The sequence below is a fragment of the Colius striatus genome, chromosome 20 (assembly GCF_028858725.1).
Source record: "Colius striatus isolate bColStr4 chromosome 20, bColStr4.1.hap1, whole genome shotgun sequence".
In the NCBI taxonomy this organism is placed as follows: Eukaryota; Metazoa; Chordata; class Aves; order Coliiformes; family Coliidae; genus Colius; species Colius striatus.
Window position 1 is genome coordinate 3833566 of NC_084778.1, and position 23195 is coordinate 3856760.

Here is a 23195-nt window from a genome sequence, read left to right on the forward strand (position 1 = left end):
CTTTCTCCCTGCTAGAGCACTATAAGAGACTCTCACCCACTCAGCTCCTCCGAGATCCAATCTCTGCCAGCTCCTGTCAAATCTCCCTTTGACGTAACGAACATATGACACGGGATGAATTAAGAGCAGTGCAGAATTTTCACGACCTACCTGAACTATAAGCACCAGCAGCCAAGCCACTTAGAGCCGTTGGCCTACTGCATCAATAATTAAAAGATGATTTTCTGGATGAAAAAAATTCTCCAAGTAGGAAGTTATTTAACATTTAAGAAAGTGAAATAAAGACTCTGACAGGGGAGCAAAGCAGCACTCAATCTTTTAAAATTCCATGATACTCAACCTCTAAAAAGCAATATGGAGAAGAAGTGATAAATATTTCAAATGCTTAACACTGCTCAACCTGAATCGGTGTTCATTGGTACAACGACAAGTTGCAAATTGTACCTAGTGTTTGTGAGGAGAACAAAAAAAAAAAAAAGGCAGAGGTATCTAAGCAACTACATTGTGCAGTGGGTCTGGATGCAGCAGCATCTGCGTTGGCACTCGCAGGCTGCTATTGTGTAACCCTGGATTCAAGCAAGAGCACAGGCAAGGAGTCTCTGCACTATTGCAGTGACATATCTAGAACAGAAGCGACTGGTAGAGGTTTAACAGGAGTTCAGACTCTGCATCAGAAAAGGAATTGGAAGCAAAATCTCTGCACCTCTAGTGTCCATTTGCGTAGTGAAAAAAACCCAGTGTTTCACGTAAAACTTCAAAAGGAATTGCTGGGACAGCTCTGTGTACATGCAGGACACAGAGCAGCCTTTGGAGAGCAGAGGGAAAGGAACGTCTGAAGATATTCCCTGGCAAGACACTGCAGAGAGAATCACAAGGTACAACATGTACTCCTTGTTCACATCCTCGCATCTCCAGGGTGCAGAACAGACTCCCAGCTGCCCCACTTCTGGCAGGGGACCACCACTACTAGAACTGGAACATAACAGTTATAAACCACTCAGAATCATTCACATCTTTCAAAAATACACCCAACTATTAGTCCCATGCTGTTGGACTTAAAGCCAACATGCTGAGCCATTCTCTTGGCTGATACAAGCTGGTTTATAGGCTCTTGTACACACAGAAGAGCTCTGCCTACACTTTCAGCACTGCATGCCTACAGTCAACTGGAGATACAAGGGTCTAAGCAGTTTCTGAGGGACCAAAAGAAAGGCAGCAAATATGACACCTCCTCCAACAAGGGCTGAAGAAAACAGGAAAAAAAGAAAAAGGAAAATGAAGCTGAGGAGTAGAACAGGGTTTTCTAGAAGAGTCAAAGAACAAAGTTGCGTAACAAGCGCCCTTTGACTTTTGTTATTTCTCCCAAACAGCTCCTCCAAAAATCTATTTGTTATTGTTTGTTTGGGTATCAGTCCAAATTGCTGTGGGAGGAGAGAAAAGGACAGAAGGAAATGCTGTCAAGCTATTAATTCTAGTACTGTAGTCATCTAGCACTCTCCATCTATTAATGAATCACTGTCCTGTTCATTGCAACATTCTCTAGAGCCTGAAAGTTCAATAAAAGAAAAACAGATCTTAATTATTCTCTTGCAAAAGTGACCCCAGCACTGTTTCTCCTCATCCAGGATGAATCCTGCCTTTGCTTTACCCACTGCTCAGTCCAGAGCAGCAGTGTCATTTCACATCTCTCTCCAGAGAGAGCAGGCAGCAGCAGGGAAAGCAGCTGGCAGCAGCACTCCTGAAATTTAAGCCTCTGCGAAACATTATATTGCCATAAGGGCCAGGCTGTGTCAAAAGCTGGGAGTGACTGTGGCCACCACCCATCCTCCTATTCTCCCGGGACAGAAAAGAAGCCACGTTCTGATATGTGTACATTGGTAACAGCAGAAAAGTTGTACTAAACCAGAACAGAGAGCTATGTTTGGCCATTTGCCTCTCTCCAGATGCCAGTGCAACTGGCAGTGGGTACAGCTTGATCTGTCAAAGGGACACGCTTCCACACAGCCACTCGCCCTCAACCGGTGCCAAACCTGGCTGCTCCCAGGAGCAAGAATAGATGATGCAGAAGCTCACTGTCCAGAACAGCCTTTAATGACAGAAGGACAGAAACACTGAACCAAAGGCAAAGGAACTCCATTAGTGTTGGCACAAGATTGGATTTGCCAGACCCCTGGAAGTTCCAGAGACGTATCAGATTGTGGTCCTGCAGTACTTGTCTATATAATCCCAGCCTCCTTTGTACCATCTGTTTCCCCTTCAGCAGACTGGCCATTACAGACACAGTGCTAAAACTCATGTCTCCTTAGTAACAGGTTTTTGTTGATCTCTCCCACGCTTCCCAATCTTTCTATCAATCCTGTAATCTACTAGGATTTTCCCTGCAGGGGATGCATAACAGCATCTGTAGAAAAAAATATATGAGACAACAGAAACACTTTAGGGCAAGGAAAGTACAGGAAGTTAGAAGTCTATCGAAACCAGATGTTCTCATTATATTGCAGTGAGCCACCAACACACCTTTCAAATGCCAAGTTTAAGATATCATCTGAGCATTCAGTGTCTCAACAGTGTTTTCCTAAGGAGTTTCCAATTATGAACAGTTTCCCAACATTTCTTAAGAGAAAACACCCTGCACCCCTAAGACCATCTTCTCTAATACCCCAAAGGTAAAAATGCTGCCAATCCCAACACTACACAGGTAAGGGAGGATTGTATTTTCCATCTGTAGACTGGCTCTCTTACAGCAGGTTTTAAGTCAGTGATTGCTAGTTGCCTTTGGTTCATTAATCCCTAAATCCACACACTCTCTTCTTGAGGTTAATCCAGTTAAAACTCTCCTTTCCCTTTGGCTAGCGCCTTGCATAAATAACCACCTGAAGAGCAGCACTGCAGAAGCCAATGCTCAGAGTATAGCCCTTCCTAGGACTTTGTCAGGCTGCAAGAAACAGTGTAGAGTAAGTGCTTACTGCCTGTGCCAGAAAAGGAAATTAAGATTAGCTAGGTGAGGGCAAAAGGCACTCTTTATGGATTGGTTAAGTCAGCAGGAATCAATCATCCAGTCCAATCCAAATCCCCCAGTTGCTATCTGTCTTAAGATAACTAGAAACAGGTTTATACTGTACTAAGATAAAGCAGCCTTAAACCAGTCTAAGCCCTTATGTCAAAATCTCCCTTTTTGGGAGGAAGACAGAACTTGCCTTTGAGGTCAGCTCTAAATGAGATGGCTATACAATTATAGTCACAGAGGTCATGTGGTATTTGGAAAGGCAACACTGGTCAGCTAAGGAAAATCTCTTATTTAGGCTTTGTCTGGCTGACCTGGCCCAGCAGGCTCCTGCAGTGATGAAGCCGTGTGGGCAGGAGAGCAAAGGAAACACTGGAAAGAACAGTGTTCAGTCTGCCAGAAGAGTCAGTGCAATATAGTCTGGCCCACACAGATCATCAGAAGTGTCTGCTTACACATGAAGCATCAACAGTCCAATCCAGTGAAGATGTATATCCACTCTGAAAACACCCAAACCCCCTCAAATATACCCAGTGAAGATGCAAAGGAATCTTGAAAAGAGTGTTTTTCATTCTCTGCTACAGCAAGGACAAGAGGCTGTATGAAAGTGTGTCCCTTTCTGACAGGTGACACCGTATCCACTTCCAGTAGCACTTGTCCCCTGGGAGGGGGCCCTGTGTAACCTGGCCCCATCCCCTTGGGCAGCCAGCGAGCAGTTCCAAGGGAAATCTTTAAGCTGGGACAGGCTTTAGGTCAGTGATGCGACAGACCACACAGCTTCTGTCCCCCGGTCCCCCCAGTGTCTCCCACATGTATTGGCATGTCTTATTGTGCAGCTGTGCCACAGGCTCTGGAGCAGCGTGCATTGCTGTGGAGCAGTCTGTCAGAGAGAAAACACTACACATGAGCTTCCTGGTATTTGCCCAGCTCTTTAAGCTATGCACTAGAGCCAGGCCTCGCACCATAAGCTCTTTGTGTTTCTCATCATTCACAACCAAGAGAAAGAGAAATTTGGTTTTGGGGACTATTTATCAGGCCAGTCCTTCCAAGATCCTCTCAGTCTTGGGCATAGGGAGGACAAAATATCCCATCAGGTTGCTTGTCTAACCGAAGAGATGGCAATCAGAATATGCATTCTGCTGCCCAGGCTAGAAGCAGTTACCTCACACATCTCAGTGTCAGAAGACAAAACAAGAAGCAAGATGCTTGCACAGGTCCAAGCTGCAACATGTTTCTAACTCCATTCATGCAGATATAGAAAGCTGCCGCTCAGTCTCTGGAATATATTTAAAGGCTGAATCTGAATGGCTGATTAGTCAGAAGTGGAATGTTTCTGCATTCATGGAGTAGCTATTTTAAGATTACATTATGCACTCTGCTTCCATTAATAGGGAGACTTATAAAAAAGGGAAAGGCGTAAAACCCTGCAATGCATTTGCCTCAGCAGACTTGAGCACTGCACATATAAAACACTCAGTGCAAGCAGAGGAAAGCTAATGAATTCTGTTATTGACAAGTCAGACTTTTCTTTACAGCTCCAGAGATCACCTAGTCATTAGGCTTACCAAATCTTGATGGAACAAGTCAAATCAGTGCCCACTGGCCACTTCCACTACAGGCCTGTCAACCCACATCTTCCATGGAGATTTAACACAGTCAAAAAAGTCACCAAACTCAAATAAGTCAAGTCAGACTACTGCAGCATCTCACATGTCCTGCAGCTTTGGAGGAGACTGACCCAGATACTCTCATTCCAGACACCAGTCCCGGCTCATGTTGCCTATGCTCTTCAGCATAGCATTCACTTGGTGGTAACCTGGGCACATCTATGTCCCTCCAGCACCCTTGGATCCCATTCAAGGCCCTGGAGCCCCACTGTTACTTGACAAGCTGGAAGTTCACAGGAACTTGTTCTGAAGCAAGTCAAGAACTCTCAAGTTTTCTTCAGCTAACAAAACTCAAATGATTAAAAGGTGTCAAGTTTTTGTAAAAGCCAAAGGGAGTTTTAGGGAAAATACACCCTTGTGTTTGGCCAAGACCCTCCTCTCCCAATCTCCGCTGTGTGTTATCAGGATTGTAGCTGTATCCATAAAATTCACACGCAAGCACCCATCAACTGCAACACCCAGATTTGTTCCTTCTATCTTCTCCAAGCTTTGAGCTGCGATACTGATCAATGTGGGTTTTTTTGAGAGGGAGAACTGGAGGAGCTAAGAATGAAAGCATGAATGCAAGCACTTAGCCAAACAACACAGTAAGCTGCATGCCAAATGGCACAAGGGATATTATTTTAATGTAAAAAAATCAATAATCTAATACAGGGCACATTCAGTATAAAGAGTCAGTTTTCTGTCAACAGTTTTGCTTTTACTAACAGGTTTATACAGATTGTTTTGAAGACGAAAGCCAGAGAATCCAAAAGGTACACGTATAATAAATCTCATTAAAACTAGAGCAGGTCAGCCCTCTGATGAACTTAAACTGTAGAGCTGTAGATCCTTCTAATGCTCTTGAAGAAAGCTTGGGTGATCAGCCAAATGAGGATTCCCTCAGCTCATAAATCCACATCTTCTGAGCCAAGTGGAAATACCGTATGAGGTAAGTAAAACAGAGTTTTGTGTGTGGGTTGAGGTTTTTTTAGGTTACAGTTTGTGTTGTGTTTTGGGGTTTTTTTAAATAACGTGAAGAGCAAGCAAGATGCCCTAAATTATGAAGCAACAACTACTAGTGTTAGAGATGAAAATAAAATCCAACTTGGAGGAAAAAAAGGCGATGCAAACATCATTGTATTAAACCAATGTTACTTTGATGTTGGATTCAAATCTAAAGAAATGGATTAGCCCACGCAGACATAAAAAGTACAAAAATGTCTAATAGCATGTGAACTCTAGAGCACAGCCCATCTGCTGAAAAATGAAAGCTGCTAAAGATGGGTAGCTTTACTGTCAATGCATCCACATGCAGAGATTTAGGGCACTACACTTTAGCTGACAGTCATCTCTCCTGTAAAGCCTTGATCTTGAAGAGTTAAGAACACTCATCTGCAGCAGTTGCTGTATCGAATGTGAAGTGGGGGAGGAAAACAGAGGACTGAACAGCAGCAGCAGCATGTATATGTGTGGAAGGAAATTAAATTAAAGGATGCTCAAATGCTTGAAAGCACTGAGTAAATCAAACATTATATGAAGTCTGACCTTGTCAGTCTTCAGCCCTGGGAAGACTTAGGTTTCTCTGTGCAGAGGTGGAATGGACGCAGACATCACACATTGGCAGTGGGACTAGGAGCCCTACACAGGTTCACTAACAGAAGTTTAGCACCAAAACCTTTGGTAATTGTGGAGAAATAGTAAACTCTTGGCAGAGATACAGTCATGTCAACGGTGTTCATTTTACTACAGTAATAAAGTTAGTGCTCTACAGATGCTGCAGTTGATACATGCGGAAATGTGGAACAGGGTAGATAATTTCCAACTGTCTTAGTTAAAGCACACTCCTCTCACCAAGGTTTAAATACAATAAAAAAATCTTTCTCCGAGATTTCAACACATTCTTTTATCAAAACATGAGGGTTTTTTCCTCCTTGTTTTTTGAAGAGGATAATAAGAAAGATAGCTTAGCTTCTCACGCAGAAAACATTTCTGTGAAGACATTGAACAGGCAGAAAATCCTGCATTGCATATAACCAGTGCATAAGGTCACAAATTAAGTAGTCTGAGAATTTCTGGTAGCTTAGCCCTGAAATAGTCCTCCTTTTTTCCATCCCCCACCTCCTTTACTTAGCTCAAAAGGCAAGACCAACAAGAACACATGACAGTCTGCATTGGTACGGGCAAATACATGGCTCAAGTCACACAAGTACATTCTTCAAGGCTCATGAACCATCACATGACAAACATCACAAGAAACCAATTTACTAAACACAATTTAAACTTGGAAGTAGTTAATACTAATAAAACCCATCATAGAAACATCTTTCAGGATGACAGAAGCTACACTTGAAAAGATAGCAGCAAAAAACCAAAGCAATGATTGGTTCTCATGTTATCTGAACCCTTTTCTTGCCAGTGCTACCACATAAACCAGCATTGCTTCAATCCCCTAATATATACTTTTAGTTACATAGCTCACAGACAACAAAAAAGCTGACTAGCAGTCAGGGAAGACCTTATCAATAAGCCTCACAAATTTATATTTGACAAATTTGAGATAAAGGTTTTCTGATTCTGCATGTTTGACAAGGAGCAACCTGTTCATTTGCTATACAACTTATAGGGAAGAGTGACATCTTGTTTCAAGAGCAAGAGGACACGTAACCTACAATCCTTCACATTAGCTATCAAGAAGTACTGACAGCTATTCAGAAGAAAACACATACAAGGTCTGCTTCCAACTCCAACCAGATAAATGGCAACAAAACCAGAACTGCCTGTTAACAAGATGGCACCATACAAAATGATTTGCACACTACTACCTGTACCGATTTCTGTACCAAGAATAAAGGAAGTTGGTTTATATTTCGTAACAGCCACTTTCATTGGAAAAGTCTCAAAGCTGTATTAACATTTTACCTGATGATTTACTTAATGATTGGCCTGATCCTGGAGTAATGCTAAACATTCAGGGATCCTGAAGGCTCTTAACTGTTTAAAAAGGTTGCAATGATCTGCAGGGCCTCTATCAAATAGATCACTGTAGACTCATCCTTAGGATTAAGTCATCTCTATGAGTCTTTATGTGATGATCTGTCTATTACAGAGCATAAGTACTGCATGAAAGCCTCTTCAAGGTCTTAACCACCATCTGTGAACTACATTTTTAACAATAGTATGAACTTCCTAAGAGCATCTGGTTCTTTCCCCACCTCCTCAAAACACTGCAAAGAGCTGTTTGGTATCAAAACAGGCACAGACGAAGCTGTTTTCCTCCATTCCCTCCCTCCTCCTCTCCTGTTGCCCTCCAACAGCAGAGGATAGATAGGGCTCAGTTCTCTGTTTCCATGCCCTACATGTATTCTGCACAACCCTTGCTATTGTTAAGGATGAACTAAACAACTAGATGACCCATGGACCACAAGCATTTTACTGGGAAAAGCAGAAGTTTACTTCATCACTTTGCAGAGGCAGAGCAGCATCTGCAGCAACGCTACTGAGCTGCTGCTGCAACACACGGTGTGCTGGGGCACAACGGGCTGCACAGTACAGCCCCCATGCCTCCCTTCTCACCAGCACAGCTCTTCAAGTTAACCAAAACCAGGCAGCAGCCATTAAGCCAACTTGAATAGTTACTGCTGTAGCCAACTTTCTAGATGGAAATAAGTATTTTGTCATCCCAATCCCTCTCCCAACCACGGCTGTTTCAGAAGCTCTTTCTGAAAACGCTTGCTTCTTGTAAATAAAGAAGAGCCAGTATCACCCCAGACAGAGCACACTTGCCACTGAACTCTGTGCAGAGTTCATATCAACCACTCTCCTTGGCTGCTCTAAGTGGTCATTTGCTCTTGCAGGAACAGATTTCTTCCACCGCATTTTCAAACTTGCTCTTCAAACCTACCTTATTTTCTTGCTGTATTCCTAGCACTTTTAAGAGCTTATTGTAACCTCGACTTCTGTATACATCAGTAGCCCTTCTCCTATTCTTTTTTTCACAGTAATTCTTCAGTTGCACAACAAATCACAATTCAGACATTGTTGCAGTCCTGTAAGGTACAACATCTTCCTCTGTTTTAAGGTAGCAGCAGTTTTTCTTGAAAGAAAAGAGCAACATTATAACTAGCTCAATAAAGGCCTTTTATTCATCAGGAAACAGCATCCAAAACAATCCTGTAATGTGCAATAACAGGCAGAAATATCAGGTGGGGGGAGGGAGACAACAGTTCTGTCCAAATTCACACAAACCCTTCTTCTAATATACTCTTTCTGTTATGCCCCTGTTTCAAATAAGCAACAAGGCACATCTTGAAATGTTTGCATACTAGGGCACCTAGAACATACTCATACTGTAACTACAGGTAAATTTGTTCAAGGCTGTAAAATAATGGGCCGGTATCCAGGGTCACCATCACTCCAACATGCTGTCTCAATGTCTGCTCACAAGAGGAAGGACGCGGTTACTGTTGCCTTCAAGCTGCAGGAGGGGAGGAAGCTGAAGGCACACAGCAGACAATCTCCAGGAGAGCCTGCCAGGGTTTGATTTTATTTCTGTCATTATCAATCACTCTGCTTTGGATAGCTGGTCAGGCTGAAGATGAACCACTGCTCAGACTCTTGGGAAAGGACATAGCTGTGTTTTTATGCAACCATTTAAACACGTCAAGAGAGCCGTAAGAAAATGTGTGGGGAGAAGAAAGTAAAGACACTGGTAAGTTTCGGAGCAAGTCAGTCACAATTAAAGATGGGTTCTGTCAAGCCATCTCCTAACATACAGTGGGAGCACAGCATCCTAGCAAAAGGATCTTAGGATCACAACACTGGTAGCTGGAATGACAGACCTAAAATTAGAATGAATTCCTATCTGTCAAACAGTATGTACAGGTGACGATGTAATCAAATTAGCTAATATTGTGCTAAATCAGTGCATTGAATATCACTCTATGAGCTCATTTTTGGAGGCAGTTCAATGCCTCACTTCGAGGACTGATGTCAGTGTCACATGCTTGGAGAGGATCAGTCTGCAGCTGGATATTTTAAAGCCTTCTATTAGGAGTACAGAAAGTCAGCAGATTTCAACAGCATCAACTAATGAATTTGTGTTTTATCATAACAACTCAGTCACCAAACCCAGCTGTCAATATCTCTGTGAGAATATCAGGCCATTTCAGATAGTTCCCCCCTCTCTCCACTTTAAGTCACTAGATGGAAACGGAGGAGTGAAGCAAATAAGTTGTTTCAACAGAGAAAGTTATGTTTCAACAGAAAATGAAATCAACAAAAAGAAAAGGAAACAGGAAACTCTCACTGATTATGAATAGCTGGTGATAAAGTGATTAACCATTGAGAGGCTAAATTCAGCACTTGTAAAAATGCATCAACAAATAAACAATAGCAGGACAAAAAGGTGTTGAGCATCAGTAGCACAAATGCTTCAGACACTAACATTCAACCCTTACATTCAAATTCCTTTCACTCACAAAGCAACTGTGAAGTCATCTTTTATTTTGACATAATACAATGTCACTGAAGTTTAGTGGCAAGTGTTCATGCACTATCTGTGCAGTCTCCCACACTTTGATGCTCACTGCTTGCACTTTGTACCACCAAGTAGGAACAGATTTGCATTACACAAATAAGCAGTGTCTTCATTGTGCAACTGCATGCGACTTTTTAAGAGAAAAACAATGCTCAAATACAAGGAATGTTGTGTGCACCAGGCTACAGAGTGGGTGGTGGTGGTATTGTCAGAAAGCACTCAGTGCTGCTTACCTCCACACCCATTGGCTTCAGTGGAAGGCTACATACGAATAGTCTCTGAAGATGAAGTGTTCCCTAACCCAATGGCGCTGTCCATACACTATACTTAAGAAAGAGACAAAACACAAAAACCACAGAATTGAAGCAGCATGAAATTGTAATTTTGTAAGACTCTTGCAGTCCCCATTCCAGTTAGGAAAGCAAACTATACACCCATCAGTTCTGAGTAAGCCCTTTGCCACATTGACTGGGACTTTCGCATCTCTAGAGTGCTGCATGAGAACAACGGCAGCTAACAGCACACTTACATTGCTCCCACAAGACCTTAGATGAAGATGCCTTAAAGGTTCCTGTTCTGCTTGACTGTTAAATTGTTCAGTGAGACGAGCTAGTTTAGTCAGGGGCTGTATGAGAACACATTGGCCTTGCATGTAGCACAGGGCAGGCTCATTTTAAAGATCTGTGGGAGTTTCTCTCAAAGAAGGTCACGAGCTCTGCATCTGTTTCAAGAGCAATTCAGTTCACCCTCATCCAGGCCACGAGTTTCATTTGTAAGTATTTTAAGAACATGAAAGTCAAAGGCAAGAAGCCCTAAACTGCCATGAACACAAAGCCCCACATCCAGGGTTGCCAGAGCAATGAGCAGCTCAAGTACCTCCAGAGGAGCCGGCAGAAAGACCAGGTACTGGAACATCAGTGTGTGCCAGACATCCTGCTTGCACTATGTGAACCTACGTTTGGCTAAATACATTTGGTGTGCAGACTGCAGCTGGGATCAGGGAAGGTTATTATAACCGAGACAAACTACCTCACTGTGGTACCAGTAGCTAACTCTCTGAGGCTTATGACTTATTTTCAGCCTGTAGTTTTTATCCTGGGTATTCAGTCGAGGAAAGAAGACACTAAAGGAAATAAGATCCTTACAAGGACAAGTCCTTATTTAGCTGCTTTTGGCTCAGTAAGACACATCTTCACATTTTCAGATAAGGCTTCTAAATTCAGTGTACCTCAAAGGTTTTAAAGTGAGTAGAATGCACCCTTAATTCCAAACTATTCCATTTTCAGTCAGATTTCCTCAATATAAGCTCCATTTTTTCCAGAGGTTTGAAGCTCTGCAGCAGTTGGATACAGCCTGGATCAGGCAATGCATTTTTCTCCCTTTAAAAAAATAAATTTAGACTTAATGTAGCATGTACTCTCAGAAAGGTTTACAATGCAGCCTTTTGTAGTTAAGTTGCTCCAAGCTGGGCCACTGCCAGGTTGTTATCAATGACATTTTAAAGCAGATGAATGAAGTTCTTATGTACAGTGACAAGCAGAATTGTGATATGGCACATGCATACACTGAAAGAAGAGAGCTTGCTATTAGTTTTGTCAGGTTAATAAATAAATAGTCATTTCATGAATAAAAGCCTTTTATTAGGAAACAAAAGAACTAAATTAATATTTATAAAGCTTCAGTGGTTTAGAGCACCCTTTACAATAAGATTATTCCATTTTAGTCAGAGTCACCATCATGGATTAGAGATTCTTGAACATCACTTCCCTTCTTAATTCTCTTATCATAGAAGTGCAACACGGAAAATAAAGCTCTGCCTTCCAAACTGGTTCAGGTCAGGCTCAAGCCTGTTCCACTGCTCTTTCATGAGTAAGCTACTCAGTTGGAGACTGACAACATTGAAGGGCCGTGGCAGCAAACGCTTCTGTTATGTCTTCAGGACTGCAGCTAGAGGTTGCACCTGTTGGAAGAGCTGTTGGCTCCTTATCACAGCAGGAAGTTCTCACGTTTTACACGGAGTGCTTCCACACCACACAGAGCACTGATACCATGCCAAGAAGAGCAATGCTACACGTTAGCAAAGCTGACTGCTATCAGAAATCAGTTGGCAAACTGCTGCCCATCCTCTGCCCCAGAAAAGAATCTTCACGAGTACCCTATTGATATCTCTCAACCACTTCAGAGTTCTTCAGTATTTCCCACAGCACGTGCAAAGAAGTGTTCACCATCAAAGCAACATTTAAGAAGCGTGAAGTATGTCCAAGGTGTCCTACTTCATAGTAAGCAAATGAAATTCTGACAGATACAGATTACTTCTCTCCTCAAGTTGTCTTGGCACGTACCTCCTTTGGCTCAAGGCATTCTATGCTCATCTGTCCTAAAAACAAACTTGCAAGTTTGAAGTTTAAACAAGTTAAAATAGTTTGGGTTTGGGTTTTGGTTTGGTGGTGTTTTGGGGGGTGTTTGGAGGGTGAGGGGTGTTTGTTTTGGTTTTGCTGGTTTTGCTTTGTTTTTAATTAGTTTTTTAAATAAGGCACATCAAGTTTAGAATCAAGATGTGAGCAATTATTCAAACTTAACAATTAGTTCTGGCTCACACCATCTTCTTCCCAAATACTAAAAGGATGTAAAACTTTTGCCATCTCCTAAAGGGAGAGTCAAGTTTGAACTTCTCACTTATAAGAGAATTACGTAGAAACTGCCCCAAAATAACCATCTTGAACATCTACAGTCATCAACAGACCTAAATTAAATAGAGCTTCCTCCAGACAAAAGTAGTTTCTGCTATGTCTAAAAGAGAAAGATTCCACTTCAAAGACCAGAAGTGTGGGCTGCAGAAGCCTGTAGCACAGTTGTTATCTTTGCAGCACGAAGCACAAGTTGAGATCACGGATCTGTAAAGTAGATGTGAAAAATATTCATTTCACCCACCAAGACTATGCAAACTCTACTCCAGTCATACTATACACATTAAATAATAATGCTTCCCTTGCTTAAAGTTTATATAACTATGCCCAACCTTCAGGAAGGCATTTAAAAATATGCTATGCCAGTAGAATTTTTCACTGATAATTTATTTTATTTAAGATTTAGGAGCAGAGCAGAAGCTGCACTAAACGACAGTCCACTGAGGCAGTCATCCCCAGACACCACACAGCAAAGTGCTGAGGGACACAGTGTCAGGCTGACAAAAAGCAAGAGATAACATATTGATACCTGATTTCCATGTGCAGCTGTACTGACAAGTTTATGCAGTATTAGACTTTACCCATACTTACAGGGGTATCCTATTCCTGCTACCTAAAGATTCATTTAAGTGTTGAAATTCAGGCCTATACATTCTATTAATTGCTGTGCAACCAAAACACAACCAAGGAAGAAATGCAAAAAAGAACAAAAAGCTCAAGCTGCCCTGTTTCACTTCACTTTTTGAAGTCACAAGGTTGCTACCCCACATAAGCACAACTCAGCTGAAAACAAAAACAGAGGAAACTCCCAGTAAGGAAACTCTTTAGATGTTATATAAGAAAAACACTTGTTCAGAAAGTGAATTAAGTCTTTATCAGCTGTTCTGCAAGTTTGGAAGGCAAAGGAGAAGGCTGTCATTTCAAGGTTTACACTTCACCCAGAAAGACAATAGAACATGGCAGCTAGTTCACTGTTTCATTCCACATTTTGAGGCACTATATTTAAATACACTGGTTACAGCATCATCTGAAGAACATGCCCACAGCTGTTTGTCCTTAAACTATATTAAACTGTTGAGGAGGACTGTGGAAAGGAAAATAAAACCAAAAAGACAACAGTAAAACCTAACAACAACAACAACAACAAAAATCAATCCTTATTCCAGAAACACCTTTATCATGTCACCTAGCACTTCCTCTTGCAACTAGGTTTAGCTCCTGTCTGTAAGTCACGGAGCTGACTCACTTTCCTGCTTGCCCTACAACTACTTAGGAGCTAAATTTTCCGTGTGACACTGTTTCTTACAGAAGATGCTCCAGAGGTCAGGACTACTGTGAAGAAACAGCAGACTCAAAAGGACACCTGCTACTGTACAAGAATCATCCACAGACAGCTGCTCCTAAGATCAACACTGGCTTACAGAAGTAGTTGTAACTTTTTTTTTTTTTAAATTACCAAAGAAATTCTGAGTTTTAATTAGTTCCATTTAAACATAAGGAAAAACAATTTTACTGTTCAAGTGAGGGAGCCCTGGCACAGGCTGCCCAGGGAGGCTCCTTCTCTGGAGGTCTTCAAAACCCACCTGGACACGTTCCTGTGTGACCTGATCTAGGTGGACCTGCTTTGGCAGGGAGGTTGGACTGGATGATCTCTAAAGATCCCTTCCAACCCCTACCATTGTGTGATTCTATATGATTCTGTGACTAGCCCCTTCCTGACTGAGCAAGATCTTGACAATAATTTTTTTTCAGACAGTAGCCCACAGGCTTTCCACATGCCAGTGAAGGTTGGGGGCTTTTAGTTTTAAATGCCTGGAACATGGTACTTGGAACTCTTCAGCATTCAGTAGCTTCATAGGAATCTCCAGCTTTAGGTGGATTAAGCCAAAGGGTTGGTCCTGCATCACACAGAAGACTCAGACTACCTCTAACTACCAACAAAGCTCTTCTTTGGAAAGCAAAGCATTTTACACATACAAGGCCCATGCCCTATCCCTCCCTCTCATCATCACGCTAAAAGGTATAAAGATGAAAAGTTTAATAAAGTAGTTTGGTTTTTTCCTTAAGAATCTCAACACACACCATTCTCAGATGTTGGCTGTTGAAGCTAAACCAAGCCAGCTGAACAAGTCTTAAAAGTCCTTGATGCAATTTTAAATGTGATAATCCTGTACATCAAAACAGAAGGGACACAGTAGCAGTCAGCAAGAGCAATAGGACAATCACAGTCCCCTGTGACAGGACCAGCTTTCCACTTGAAAATCCACTTCTCAGACATTTAATCCAGTTAAAAGTTTAATGCATATATGCTTAGCTCAGCAACTTCTGCCTTTTGCTAAGGAGGCCTCAAGACCCAACGAATGAATACAGTACTACAGTGCCATTCTTCCCCAGAGACTTCCTATCTCTTCTCATCTGTTGTACAAGGCAGAACAAACTCTTGGATTTGGAACCTGCTCCAAATTCCCTTTGAGGCATCCCCACTCATACAACAGCAAAGCCAGCTACAGCAAACTAACAGAAGCAGCCTGCAGATTGTTTCCTGAGGAGAGTGTATCATATGCCAGCTGCTACATAATTGTCTTGAAGCCCACTAAATAGAGAAAATATGTGACTCAGATCCACAGAGGAGTCAGGTTAGGGTCTTCTTTCTTTAAAATCCTGCTTTATCTCACCTCAGACTTCTTTGTGGCCCACCTCACCAGGTGTGGGCTGGGGGTAAGCTGTGCGACAGGGAGTATGGCATCATGAGTCCCAGACTCGCACAACTCCTCAGAAGACATCTCTGGAATTCCCTTCTTGGAGATCTCCTGTGCTGCTCTATTTGCAGAGCAGTGGGCAGCTCAATCATCCAAGCCACCTCCTGAGCTCTGGTATGAGCTTAGTAGAGGGCCAGCATGATATGTGATAAAACATTTCAAAATAGGTCAGATCAAAGGCATTAAAATATTTAACTTCAATACTAGGTGTTTGCACTATGGCCTTAAGTTCCTCCCTAATCTCACCTGGAAACAGCCCACTCTGATGCACTAACTTGATTATATCCATGAAGCCTCAGCTGAGGAGTTCCTTGGAAGAAGGATGACTTGTATACCCAAAAGCAGCAAGCAAAACGCCTTTCAGAGAGTGCCACAGGCGTTTCATTTGCCGAGGCCATAATAAGTTCACATCACGGGGTATTTGCCAGGAGTTTCATGATTGCTGGCATACACAGTAAGGGTGCGTCTCAGCAGGGAAGCAACAAGCTGTTTAACTGTGTGACTCATCTTCCAGCAACGTTTTATGCCTTCCGAGAGGAGAGCAGCCTGCAATGAGCAACACTGATAAGATGCATATTCAGAGCAATTCTATTTAGGCAAAAAGCTATTGACACATTAAAAATTGCAGATACAGAAGCCTGCCTAAATACTAATTAAACCACACAAACACACACACTGCAATATGATATTATTGCAATAAAACATTTTGCAGATGGTTGACAGTGATCTAATAAATGTATACAGTTCAACTTAAAAATGCAAAAATCAGATTTAGCCTTTGTACCTTATTATTCCTTTAAACAGAGTGCTCTGGAGGAACAGCTTCCAGCCATAAGGTAAGAAGCCCTTTCTGCCTTGTTTAAATCACTGACTGCTTCCAATAGATGTCATCTGTTTCTTTCTCTGGCTTCCAAGATTCCCGTCTACCTTTACACAAAACAGATGAGCTTCATTATCAGTACCTAATAAACAAATGTAAAGGATGCTCAGGCAAATCAATGGAACAGAGAGAAGACTCTTCCTAATTTCACAGGCTGAATCAAACAACTCCAAGTCTTGGGGCAGGCATTTGACAAGCCTAGTACTTCCACCTTGCAAGGCCAGTTTATATAAAAGAAGTACCAGTCTCAGAAGACCAGCAGCTTAGTACATATTTTGTGTGAATGGTATCAGTAGGAGAGTCAGATGTGAAGACAGCAAAAGCTTCGTGTCAGTTGAACTCTAATAGCACAAGAGCGTTTTTGAAGTCTTCTCATCCAGTACATTCTTGCAAGGTCAGCAAGTGCTTCCAGTGTACAGATGTTCCCAAGAGCCAGTCTGCAAAACAGCCTTCTCGCCTCATCAGAGTGAAGTTGAGCTGTAGTACTGGGAGGATGTGGTTTGTTGTGACTGAAGAATGAAACCTTGAGCTGCAGGCTGTGATCAGGGAGCAGCTTCACTGAGCTAAGCTGCCCAAAGGCTATTTTCTTTTTTTTTTTTTTTCCCCTCATTTCCCAAGACTTGATACTTGCAGCTATAGATCTTCCAGGACTTTTTTCCAGTAACTGGAAATCCTCAGGCATTACCCCTGGATGAAGGCAGCCCTCTTAGACTAAAATACTTCCACCAGACTGCTTGTTGAGTCTCCACTCAAAATAACATTCTCCACTGAAGTAAATGTGTCATTGACTCAAAATAACTGTAGGTATTACAGTATCCTACCCTTGTCAACCTTCTTTCATTGCTTAAACGGCAAGAATCAATATTGGTCAGATAATGACTCATTACAGCATCACAGTCTATTCATATTTTTAAATTACATGCTCCTTTTCAAAACACAAGAATTTAGGTACTGCTGGAACTCCAGAGATGACAACTTCAGCACATATTTCACTCAGTTTGTTTCAATGTAACTTCATATTTTTCACGATGCAACTCAGCTATATAGCTGTTTCATCTAAAGTGACACAAATGGCATCATATTCAGCGGAATAAAAAAAGTAAAAGTAGTACAAAGACAAAATTTTCCTCAACCTAAAAACAGCCATTTTAGGTCAACACTGACAAAGTACTATGAGAAGCTTCACCTTCCCCAAGGAAAGTAGGCTTCAGTTTCTAGGCCAGCTACCACAGTATCTTTTAGACGGACTTCATTGGTCATGACACATATACAAATTGTCAGGTTTGGGATAACAGTGCCCCAGCAAACAAAACAAGGGAGGGAAGGATATGGGAGAAGTAGCTGCCAACTTTGCAAAGAAACCTTAGACTGAGTGTGAATGTGAAGCACAGTATGAAAAAGGTATTTTATATTCAGTACATCCTTCAGCTCAATAAGCACAATAACATAGCAAAGCATGTTAGACCTGATAGTTAAAGTTGTAGCGAGGTCCAAGTTTATACTCTTCACAAATCAAGGAAAAGAAAAAGACAGCAAAAAGTAAATCATTGTACTAATTCTACTACCCAAACTGAACCTCATCATCATCACTGTGGCTGTAAGGTATGAAAACTAGAAAACTAAGAAAACTAGAAAGACATCTGGGAAATGAAAAAGAGAGATGGCTGTTTCAGGAAGGGAAAAAAAGACTTATAAACACCAAGCAAGCCATCATTGAGATAGTAAGACAGCCTACAAAAGGACACCTAGATCCTATAGGGAAAAAGATATAGACTGTTCTTGTACTCTGCAAGTTTCAAGAATGCTTCTATATGATCTTCAGCAAGGTTGTACTTCAACCGTCGTCATCATCCTTCTCAGCCCCATGTGCTGTTATCGGCACAAAAAAGGACTTTGTATTTCACACAGATCTCTACAAGAGCCTTGTATGTGTGTGTACAACAGACAACAAATCTTCAAGAGAAGGACTGGTCTCTGGTCACTTGGCAATGATCAAATTGCTTTAGGAAGAGGAGAGTCTCACCATGTACGAAAGCATTCACACACACAAATGTTATCTGCAATGCAAGAGCCTGGTTGGGTAAAAACCTTCCTCTTTTAAAAACACAGCATCACACCCAACAAGAGGTAGAAGCCTCTTGTTTTCCTTGTAGAGCTTTCAATAGAAGTAGAAGTTTGAAAGATAGGGAGGAAGTTACAGATGACATCACTAAAATAGTTTTATCTCCCAAATGGTGACAGGTGGCAACACAGGGACGGAGGTATCTGTAATGCACTGCGAGAAGCTTGCCTAAAGGAGGAATCAGCACATTCTTCTGGTCCATTGTATCTGAAAACTGAAGTTCTCAGAATGAGCTAGGGTTATACCTGAAAAACATGAGTTGAGGAAAACCAAAAGGGAAGAGCTGACACCATCTTTAAATATTAGGCATTTCTAAGTCTAGTAAATATTTCATAAGAAGTTGCTGTTCTCCTAGCTACACTGTAGTGGGAGAAACAATTCTCCACAACTCTATACAAGCAGCAGATACAGAGATCTTAATTAAAAAAAAAAAAATCTATGTGAGATAGACTGGACTTATCAATGATTAAGTAAATTCACAATTACCACATTATTTAATAGCAGTTGCAGGACCAGGAGTAGAGAAATGTTATATTTAGCTTCCAGGAAGGAGCTCTCAAGAAAAACATGAGACAGATTCCCAAAGACAGTTGCAGGACTCTGCTTCCCACTCAAGCTGTTCTCCTGGGATTAAGGAAAGGAAGTCAAATGGCTTAGGTTTTCATCTGCTTTAAACTTTATTTTTTTAAACTGTGCATTTTAGAACAATATATGCAGCATATCCTCTCTTTCTGGGTCAGTTGCTCCCTTCCAATAAAAGCATATTGTCTCCCTGAGGGTAGGGAAGACAAGTGAACTGAGAGCAGTCAGGACCAGATTGCCTGCCCAGCTTCTTCACTTCTCAGGAAACAGATTAAATAGACAAAGGAAAAACAGCACTTAAAAGAAATTACAGTTGTTTGGGGGTTTGGCTTGTTTTGGTGGTGATTATTTTTTTTTCAGAACTATGCATAAAAATAATCTAAAAGGGAAAGTCTCAATAATTTCCCAATAGAGATAACTATCAAAAGTCTTTTGGAAAGCTCCAAAGAGTATTAGAGCAGTTTTCCACTGCTCTCGTCACCACGATGGCACAGATAGGATGCTAGTCTGGTGACTGAAGTTTCCCAATAGTTTCCAGTGTCTTAGATACCAAGGCTCAAAGGATGATGAGGCAGGCACCTTTTACTAGCTTTTCTCTAACTAAAATTGTTTCTGTCAGCTTGTCCCTAGAGCTGACAATGTGGCTGTCATACCCACACTTTGCTACAGAGAGAGCAAAAGAGATCTTCAGTGTTAGTCAGGGAGCGTAAGACATCTGCAGCTTAATACCAACAGGAGACTGGGGAAAGGGTCCATTGCTTAGAGACACAAGCAGCAAAAGCAACTCATAACTGATCTGGAAACAAAGCCAGTATTAACAAGCGCCTTGAACAACAATGCATGCAGCGCCCAAGAAAAAGAACTTACTGCCTTTTGACATACTGTACTTTGGTTAAATTGAAAAAAAAAGCTCATCATTTTAAACCCCTAAAGCAAGTTAAATTCAGATTTCTTTCTGTTCACTATCTCATAAGCCTCAAGAAAAAAACTCAAAGAAAATAAGCTCTTACATTTTTCTCACTGAAATAAAGATGCTAGAAGGATGGGAAAGCCCTATGCTTGATAAAACACTGTTCTGCAAGACAGGAAATTCTGCATGGATATTGGAAGCAGGGTCAGAGAATCTGGGCTACAGAGAGAAAAAGCAACAGGCTAGATTTTTCAAACTACCATACAGCAGCTCTGCCTGCACTTCAGGGCACACCTGCTCCCCTCAATTCCCCTCAAACACACAAAGGAGAAAGAAAAGACCCAAAATCTTACTTTGTGTAACCAGATAAACAAAGGCCTCAGTCAGCACTCAGTGGCCCCTTCCCAGCTCGTGGTATCTTCACATTTCACTGTAGTACAGTCCTGCCTTCATTTTCTGCTGACATGGCAGTTAGAAGACAACTGTCCTGCTCTATGGAAGTGAAGATTGCAGTCCTGTTTCTCAAAGGCAGCTGCATAACCAAAGGCAAAACCAAATAGATCACAGAAGTCTGGACAGACAATTAAGAGAATTTTACAAGTCATCAAGCAACCAGAGGGCTATGAATGTATAATCAACACTTTGCATGAACTGCCCTGAAATGAATGCTCATGAGATGCTCCATGGCAATGAGAACAAGAAAAAAAAACCCCATAAATAAAAGCCATTCAATATCAGAGTGATTAAGATCAGCTATTCCCCTGAATCTGAAGAGACAATTATAACTGTTCCTAGAGCATACTTAATGCACCAAAAAAATCAGTTTGAGGACATCAATTTCACCCTTTCCCCTTGTCTGAAAAGTTTCTCTCTAAAGCAAAAAAATCAAGAAATTTCAAAGAGAATCCATTTATGTCCTAAAAATTCTTAGTGACCTGGAAATAGAATTAGACATAGCCATATGCTTGCACACCAACACGCTTCTTCCTTGCCCACAAGCTGTAACAGCAAAGTTCCAGCAGTTACCTGATAATCTTTGCTCAGAAACAGCAGGGTTTCACACAGCAAGTTAGACCCTTATACTATTCATAAAAAGTATTCAGCACGATGAGCTCTCTATTAAAGAGGTGACTTGGAGACAGTTATCAGTCCTTACAGAGGGAGGCTATCCTTACTTTACAACAGATTGGTTGAAACAGTTTCATTTTAAAAAGAATCAAGTCCTCCTGCTGAAGTTAACAAAGATCCATCAGAATGGCACGTGTATCAGGCTCACAGGACCAAAGCCTTCCTAAGGATGAAAAAGATTATTGTCCTGTTCACAAACTCTTAGCAGCCTAGGAAGGATCATCATCTGAAATCACCCAATAACTTTGGTTAAGAAACAACTTTGTGACAGAGGAGGAGGAAGACACACAAGCTCAATAAAGTTCTGAGAGAAGGATGGAGAGACAATCAGCCTCAGTTCACGAACAGGAGGCTAAAAGGGTAGTCAAAATCCCCACGTGTGGTTAGAAAGCCATAGTGGGAAATGCAGAAGTACCCAAACAATAGCAGTTAAGGGCAGAACGTGATGAACATCATTTCCACTTTAAACTGCAAGAAATGTGTGAGAAAGTAGAAGTAACCGTGAGAATCAAAACCAGGCCAGGAAAAGAGTCACATGCTTATTTTTTGCATAGGGCATCAATGAGTTAAAGACCACTGGTACATATTACACTTCTGTACTATGAGATGGAAGAAAGATAATATAGATAAACAGATCCAGAAAAAATGCAGCTTTATCAGGCTCTGGAGAGATTTGTTTATGTATTAAAAAACTAAGTTAGTGTTCCAAAGTCAGTATAGTTTCCATTTAATTTAATTGGTTGGGAAACAGTCTGTCTGTTCCAGCGGGGAAGCCTGACAGAATACATCTAACTGTTCATATATATCAAATATTTAAGAGGAAGCAGTTATGCATCCAAGTGGGACAAAGAAAGAAGATGCCAAGAGAGATCCACCTATTCTCACAAGATATCTTAAATGCAAGAAATATATGGGAAAAGGAACAGTGGAAAGGGTAAAGAAGCCAAAAGAGGGAAAGCAACCTCTGAAGTAAGATAGCACATTAATATTTATAGTAGTAAAATATAAGCTAAATTAATCTGTATTGCTAAATAAACATACCTTAGGAGAGAACATGGGAATTATAGAGGTAAAAAAAAAGAGAGAGCATTTTGACAGCTAAAATGCTGCCAGGGCAGGCAGGACCTGTCAAGTAGCTGATCTAGTTTCAGAAGAGGTTACCTAACACAACAAGAAATATTTTCAGAGTAGTTTGGCTTCTTTGTGCCCCCTCCATTACAGAAGCAACTGGGATTTCAAACCTTCTCCCTCCCAAACATTTGCAAACTAGACATAACACCAGTGGTAACATAAGGATTTTTTGAGGAAAAAAGCTGAGAACTAAGCATGTAGAAAGTGAAAGCAATCTCACTGTTTTAAATTTCATCCTTAGTTATATCAGAGACAAGCCACATAATCGGCAGGTAGCAGTTTAAGGGGTTAATATGCAAGATTTTACAATCCAAAAGTACTAAAAGGACAGCCTCATGCTAAGTTTAAAGAGCATGGAAAGCAAGAAGTCTTTACAGCTGCCTGCCTGTCTCCCTCACTCAGGGCAGCGATGGGCACATCTGCTCATTCTGCACATCTTACCCAAAGATTTGAAATCTGGCCTTTTTCTATCTGTCTTGGGTTTGACACAGCCTCTTGAAGATTAGAGGCAACATTGACAGAAAAAAAGGAAACAGCCAAAAAAAAATGTTAGCTCTTCACAAAGAGCCAGGTACTGGAGATACCCAGAGGGTACTGTCAGATTGAATCATCTTAAAACTGCCGTGGCCTGAACAATGTCAGTTTGCTTCCAAGCACACTTCCCGCCTCTGCCACCACATACAATGAGCACAAAATTAAACCAGGCTGCCTTATTTAGACAGTTTCTCGAGGCGGATCGGGCAGTGGCACCTTCACACCGGGGACGAGGCTCAGAGCAGGACCCTGCGGGAACCACCCGGGATGCGG

The 23195-nt window shown here is 41.5% G+C and overlaps 1 protein-coding gene across 1 annotated transcript in view; it reads right to left on the reverse strand.

Moving 5' to 3' along the window:
* The window catches only part of SSH2 (slingshot protein phosphatase 2), a 97206-nt gene that overhangs the window by 73518 nt on the left and 493 nt on the right, over positions 1-23195 (reverse strand). The gene's annotated exons all lie outside the window — the stretch shown is intronic.